The sequence below is a fragment of the Arachis stenosperma genome, chromosome 3, assembly GCF_014773155.1.
Source record: "Arachis stenosperma cultivar V10309 chromosome 3, arast.V10309.gnm1.PFL2, whole genome shotgun sequence".
NCBI classification, from domain to species: Eukaryota; Viridiplantae; Streptophyta; class Magnoliopsida; order Fabales; family Fabaceae; genus Arachis; species Arachis stenosperma.
In genome coordinates, this window is record NC_080379.1 from 115,074,173 (window position 1) to 115,080,855 (window position 6,683).

The following is a 6,683-nucleotide window of genomic DNA, read 5'->3' on the forward strand; positions in this document are numbered from 1 at the left end:
GGATTGTCTTCTGTATTGCTTGGAAGAGTACTAGGAGGGAGTTCAGTAACTTTCTTACTCAACTGACCCACTTGTGCCTCCAAGTTTCTAATGGAGGACCTTGTTTCAGTCATGAAACTTTGAGTGGTTTTGATTAGATCAGAGACCATAGTTGCTAAGTCAGAGTGGCTCTGCTTAGAATTCTCTGTCTGTTGCTGAGAAGATGATGGAAAAGGCTTGCCATTACTAAACCTGTTTCTTCCACCATTATTGTTGTTGAAACCTTTTTGAGGTCTCTGTTGATCCTTCCATGAGAGATTTGGATGATTTCTCCATGAAGGATTATAGGTGTTTCCATAGGGTTCTCCCATGTAATTCACCTCTTCCATTGATGGGTTCTCAGGATCATAAGCTTCTTCTTCAGATGAAGCGTCCTTAGTACTGCCTGGTGCAGCTTGCATTCCAGAAAGACTTTGAGAAATCATATTGACTTGCTGAGTCAATATTTTGTTCTGAGCCAATACGGCATTCAGAGTATCAATCTCAAGAACTCCTTTCTTCTGATTCGTCCCATTGTTAACAGGATTCCTTTCAGAAGTGTACATGAATTGGTTATTTGCAACCATTTCAATGAGTTCTTGAGCTTCTGCAGGCGTCTTCTTCAGATAAAGAGATCCTCCAGCAGAGTTGTCCAATGACATCTTGGACAGTTCAGACAGACCATCATAGAAGATACCTATGATGCTCCATTCAGAAAGCATGTCAAAAGGACACTTTCTGATCAATTGTTTGTATCTTTCCCAAGCTTCATAGAGGGATTCACCTTCCTTCTATCTGAAGATTTGGACTTCCACTCTAAGCTTACTCAATTTTTGAGGTGGAAAGAACTTTGCCAAGAAGGCATTGACTAGCTTTTCCCAAGAGTTCAGGCTTTCCTTAGGTTGTGAGTCCAACCATATCCTAGCTCTGTCTCTTACAGCAAAAGGGAATAGAATAAGTCTGTAGACCTCAGGGTCAACCCCATTGGTCTTGACAGTGTCACAGATTTGCAAGAATTCAGCTAAAAACTGATGAGGATCTTCCAATGGAAGTCCATGGAACTTGCAATTCTGTTGCATTAGAGAAACTAGTTGAGGCTTAAGCTCAAAGTTGTTTGCTCCAATGGCAGGGATAGAGATGCTTCTCCCATAGAAGTCGGGAGTAGGTGCAGTAAAGTCACCCAGCACCTTCCTTGCATTGTTGGCATTGTTGTTGTTTTCGGCTGCCATGTCTTCTTCTTGTTTGAAGATTTCTGTTAGGTCCTCTACAGAGAGTAGTGCTTTAGCTTCTCTTAGCTTTCGCTTCAATGTCCTTTCAGGTTCAGGGTCAGCCTCAACAAGAATGCTTTTGTCTTTGCTCATGCTCATATGAAAGAGAAGAGAACAAGAAAATATGGAATCTTCTATGTCACAGTATAGAGATTTCTTGAGATTTCAGAAGAAAAGAAGAATATAAGGAGGAGGTAGAAGAAGAAGAATTCGAACTTATCAAGAGAGATAGAGTTCGAATTGTTGATAGTGGAGGAGTGTTAGTCCTTAAATAGAAGGATGTGAGAAGAGGGGAAGAATTTTCGAAAATAAATTAAAAGATTTTGAAGAAATTTTGAAAAATTGAAGAATGATTTTCGAAAATTAAAGTTGGGAAAGAAATAAAGTGATTTTTGAAAAAGATTTTGAAATTAGAAATCAAAAAGATTGAAAATTATTTGGAAAAAGATGTGATTAAGAAGATATGATTGAAGAGTTATGGTTTTAAAAAGATATGATTGAAAAGATATGATTGAGAAACAATTTAAAAAGATTTGATTTTTAAAATTAATGACTTGGCTAACAAGAAATTTAAAGGATATGATTCAAACATTAAACCTTTCTTAACAGAAAAGGCAACATACTTGAAATGTTGAATCAAATCATTAATTGTAGGCAAGTATTTTTGAGAATGGAAAGAAATTGATTTTGAAAATATATGATTGAAAAGATATGGTTTGAAAAAGATTTGATTTTGAAAAATTATGAAAACTTGAAAAAAAATTTGAATTAAAAACAAAATCTTCCCTCTTGTATCATCCTGGCGTTAAACGCCCAGAATGGTATCCATTCTGGCGTTTAACGCCCAAAATGCTACCCTTTTGGGCGTTAAACGCCAGTTTTCCTTCTTCACTGGGCGTTTTGAATGCCCAGCATTTTTTGTGTAATTCCTCTGCTGCATGTTCTGAGTCTTCAATTCTCTGTATTATTGACTTGAAAAGACAGAAATTAAAATTTTTTTTGAATTTTTTAATGATGAGGAATAATCAAAATGCAACTAAGATCAAATAAACAATGCATGCAAGACACCAAACTTAGAAGTTTGTATACTATTGACACTAACAAATTGAGAATGCATATGAGAAACAACAAAACACTCAAGACAAGAGAATTTAAAGATCAGAGCAAGGAAATCATCAAGAACAACTTGAAGATCAATGAAGAACATAATGCATGTAATTTTTTTCGAAAATTAGAAGAATAAAGACATGCAATTGACACCAAACTTAAAATTAGACACTAGACTCAAACAAGAAACATAAAAATATTTTTGATTTTAAGATTTTATAAATTTTTTTGTGCTTTTTCGAAAATTGAGTGGAAAAGAAAAACAAGGGTTCAAAATTCTTAATGAGAATTCCAGGAATCATTGCAATGCTAGTCTAAGACTCCGGTCCAGGAATTAGACATGGCTTCACAGCCAGCCATACTTCAACAAATCATCATGAAACTCTAGAATCCATTCTTAAAAACTCTGAAGAACAAAATAGAAATATTTTTTTGTATTTTTGAAAAATTTTCGAAAAGTAAAAAGCTTAAACATAAAATAAAATTACCTAATCTAAGTACCAAAATGAACCGTCATTTGTCCAAACTCAAACAATCCCCGGCAACGGCGCCAAAAACTTGGTGCACGAAATTGTGATCATCAATGGTGCCATCAACATTGTACGCTCAATTGCAATCTCAACTCTTTATCACAACTTCGCACAACTAACCAGCAAGTGCACTGGGTCGTCCAAGTAATAAACCTTACGCGAGTAAGGGTCGATCTCACGGAGATTGTTGGTATGAAGCAAGCTATGGTCATCATGTAAATCTCAGTCAAGCGGATTCAAATGGTTATGGAGGATTAATGATTAAAAGATAAATAAAACATAAAATAAAGATAGAGATACTTATGTAATTCATTGGTGAGAATTTCAGATAAGTGTATGGAGATGCTTTGTCCCTTCCGTCTCTCTGCTTTCCTACTGTCTTCATGCAATCCTTCTTACTCCTTTCCATGGCAAGCTGTATGTTGGGCATCACCGTTGTCAATGGCTACACCCGTCCTCTCAGTGAAAATGTTCAACGCGCTCTGTCACAGCACGGCTATTCATCTGTCGATTCTCGATCATGTCGGAATAGAATCCAGTAATTTTTTTGCGTCTGTCACTAACGCCCCACAATCGCGAGTTTGAAGCTCATCACAGTCATTCAATCCCTGCATCCTACTCAGAATACCACAGACAAGGTTTAGACCTTCTGGATTTTCAAGAATGGCCGCCAATGGATTCTAGCTTATACCACGAAGATTCTGATTAAGGAATCCAAGAGATATCCACTCAATCTAAGGTAGAACGGAGGTGGTTGTCAGACACACGTTCATAGGTGTGAATGATGATGAGTGTCATGGATCATCACATTCATGAAGTTGAGGAGCAAGTGATATCTTAGAACAAGAATAAGCTGAATTGAATAGAAGAACAATAGTAATTGCATTAATACTCGAGGTACAGCAGAGCTCCACACCTTAATCTATGGTGTGTAGAAACTCTACCGTTGAAAATACATAAGAACAAGGTCTAGGCATGGCCGAATAGCCAGCCACCCAAAGAGGGTTCAATCATAAAAACATGATCAAATGATGATCCGAAGATTGAAAGATTCTCCCAAATACAATAGCAAAAGGTCCTATTTATAGAGAACTAGTAGCCTAGGGTTTACAGAAATGAGTAAATGACGTAAAATTCTACTTCCGGGCCCACTTGGTGTGTGCTTGGGCTGAACATTGAAGCTTCCATGTGTAGAGACTTTTCTTGGAGTTAAACGCCAGCTTTTGTGCCAGTTTGGGCGTTTAACTCCCACTTTTGTGCCAGTTCCGGCATTTAACGCCGGGAATTCTGAAGCTGATTTGGAATGCCTATTTGGGCCATCAAATATCGGGCAAAGTATGAACTATTATATATTTCTGGAAAGCCCTAGATGTCTACTTTCCAACACAATTGAGAGCGCGCCAATTGGGCTTCTGTAGCTCCAGAAAATTCACTTCGAGTACAGGGAGGTCAGAATTCAACAGCATCTGTAGCCCTTTTCAGCCTCTGAATCAGATTTTTGCTCAGGTCCCTCAATTTCAGCCAGAAAATACCTGAAATCACAGAAAAACGCAAACTCATAGTAAAGTCCATAAAAGTGAATTTTAAATAAAAACTAATAAAAATATAATAAAAACTAACTAAAACATACTAAAAGCATACTAAAAACAATGCCAAAAAGCGTATAAATTATCCGCTCATCAATGGACAATTATATTTAATTAATAAAATGTAAAAGGGGTATTTGTGAAAAACAGGCATTAAAGTGGGATAACATAAAAGTAGTGCATGACGCCATACGGGCTTTTTCACAAACACTTAGCATGCATGGTAAATAAGGTATTGAAAGTATGAAATTGAACATGCAAGCAACCCTATAAAAAGTAATATATAATTGTCAAACAATTCCTTAATAATCACAAGCAAAATATAGAAAATAAATACCCAAATAAATTTTTAACACCAATAAAGAAGGGTTTAAAAAGAAAAAGGAAAAAGAAAACATAGATAATGAAAGTAAAAAGAAAAAGAAGAAGAAAACATAAAAATAAGAATAAGAATAGAAAAGTAAAAAGGGAAGAAGAAAAGAAAAACCTTGATAATGGTGGTGAAAAAGAGGAAGTAGAAGGTGAGAAAGAAGGAAGAAGGAAGAAGAAAGAAATAAGAAGGGGTAAGAAAAATTAGGATTTGGGGAAGAAAAGATAAGATATTTGGCTGACCTGGATAAGCTGTGCGCGCATGTGACGCGGACGCGCATGTGACGCAGATGCGCATGTGACGCGGTCGCGTTGTGTGCGGTGTTTTCAAATGACGCGAACGCGTAGGTCACGCGGTCGCGTGGTTTGATTTGTGCCTTTGGCGTGAGAGCAGCCTCGTGTTCGCGCAACTCTCTGTTTAAAACTCATTTTGCCAAATTTTAGGGGGACGCGTTTGCGTGGGTGACGCGATCGCATGAATGGCCATACTTTTAAAATGATGCGGACACGTAAGATACGCATTCGCACGATGGGGTTTTGTGCTTCTAGCACCATTCCAGCCTAGCTCCATCATAACTTTCTGCCATACACCCATTTACATCGATTTTACAAGGCCACGCGTTCGCGTGGATAACGCGGACGCGTGGGGAGGCTATTTTGCAAAAGACGTGAACGCGTTAGTGATGCGGTCGCGTGGGCGAGTTTGTGCCAAAGGCAAGCCTCCAGCCACACTTTCGCGTGACTCTCTGTTCAATTGTGTTTCCTTCCCTATGCACCTGTAACGCGGACGCGTCGGTGACGCTATTGCGTCGTGTGCTTTTTTCTTTTTTTTTTTTTAAATGCAATGTGCAAACAAAGATGCAAACTATATGTACTAATAATGAGGAGAGTTATTGAAAAAGAAAACGAAGAAGAGAGAAAGGAACGATCATACCATGGTGAGTTGTCTCCCACCCAGCACTTTGCTTTAATGTCCTTAAGTTGGACGCTCCACTAGCTCAGTCTTCTGCTGTTGGTGGATCCTCCAAGAGGAAGATCTCTAGCTCCTTGTTTTTCGTCATCTTCTCACCATGATATAGCTTTAAGCGATGTCCATTGACTTTGATGAATTCAGAGCTTGAAGGATGACTCAGGTGGAAATCTTCGTATGGCTCGACCTTCTCTACTCTATAGGGACCTTCCCATCTTGACCTCAACTTTCCTGGCATGAGCCTCAGTCTGGAGTTGTAAAGGAGGACTAAGTCCCCAGGTTGGAACTCTCTCCTCTTGATGTGCTTATCATGCACAGCCTTCATCTTTTCCTTGTACAGCCTGGAGTTCTCATAAGCTTCTAGGCGAAGGCTTTCTAATTCTTGCAGTTGTAACTTCCTTTCAACTCCGGCTTTCTCAAATCCCATGTTGGACTCTTTCACTGCCCAAAAGGCTTTGTTCTCTACCTCAATTGGGAGGTGACAGGCTTTTCCATAAACTAGGCGGAAGGGACTCATCCCAATGGGTGTCTTGTATGCTGTTCTGTATGCCCAGAGTGCATCTTGTAGGCTGGTGCTCCAGTCTCTCCTATGAGGTTTGACTATCTTCTGCAATATATGCTTTATTTCTCTGTTAGACACCTCGGCTTGCCCATTAGTCTGGGAATGGTAAGCTGTTGCAACTTTATGAATTATCCTATGCTTTTTCAGTAATCCTGTGAGTCTCTTGTTACAAAAGTGGGTGCCTTGATTGCTCACGATTGCTTGTGGTGATCCAAAGCGACAAATGATATGGTTTTTAACAAAGGAAACAACATTGTTAGCATCATCAGTGCG

At 38.7% G+C, this 6,683-nt stretch overlaps 1 non-coding gene across 1 annotated transcript; it reads left to right on the forward strand.

The window, feature by feature from the left end:
• The first annotated feature begins 734 nt into the window (after positions 1-734).
• On the forward strand, positions 735-842 carry LOC130971945 (small nucleolar RNA R71). Its single transcript, XR_009083149.1, has one exon. It is a non-coding gene; the product is annotated as a small nucleolar RNA R71 (small nucleolar RNA).
• Positions 843-6,683: the final 5,841 nt, after the last annotated feature.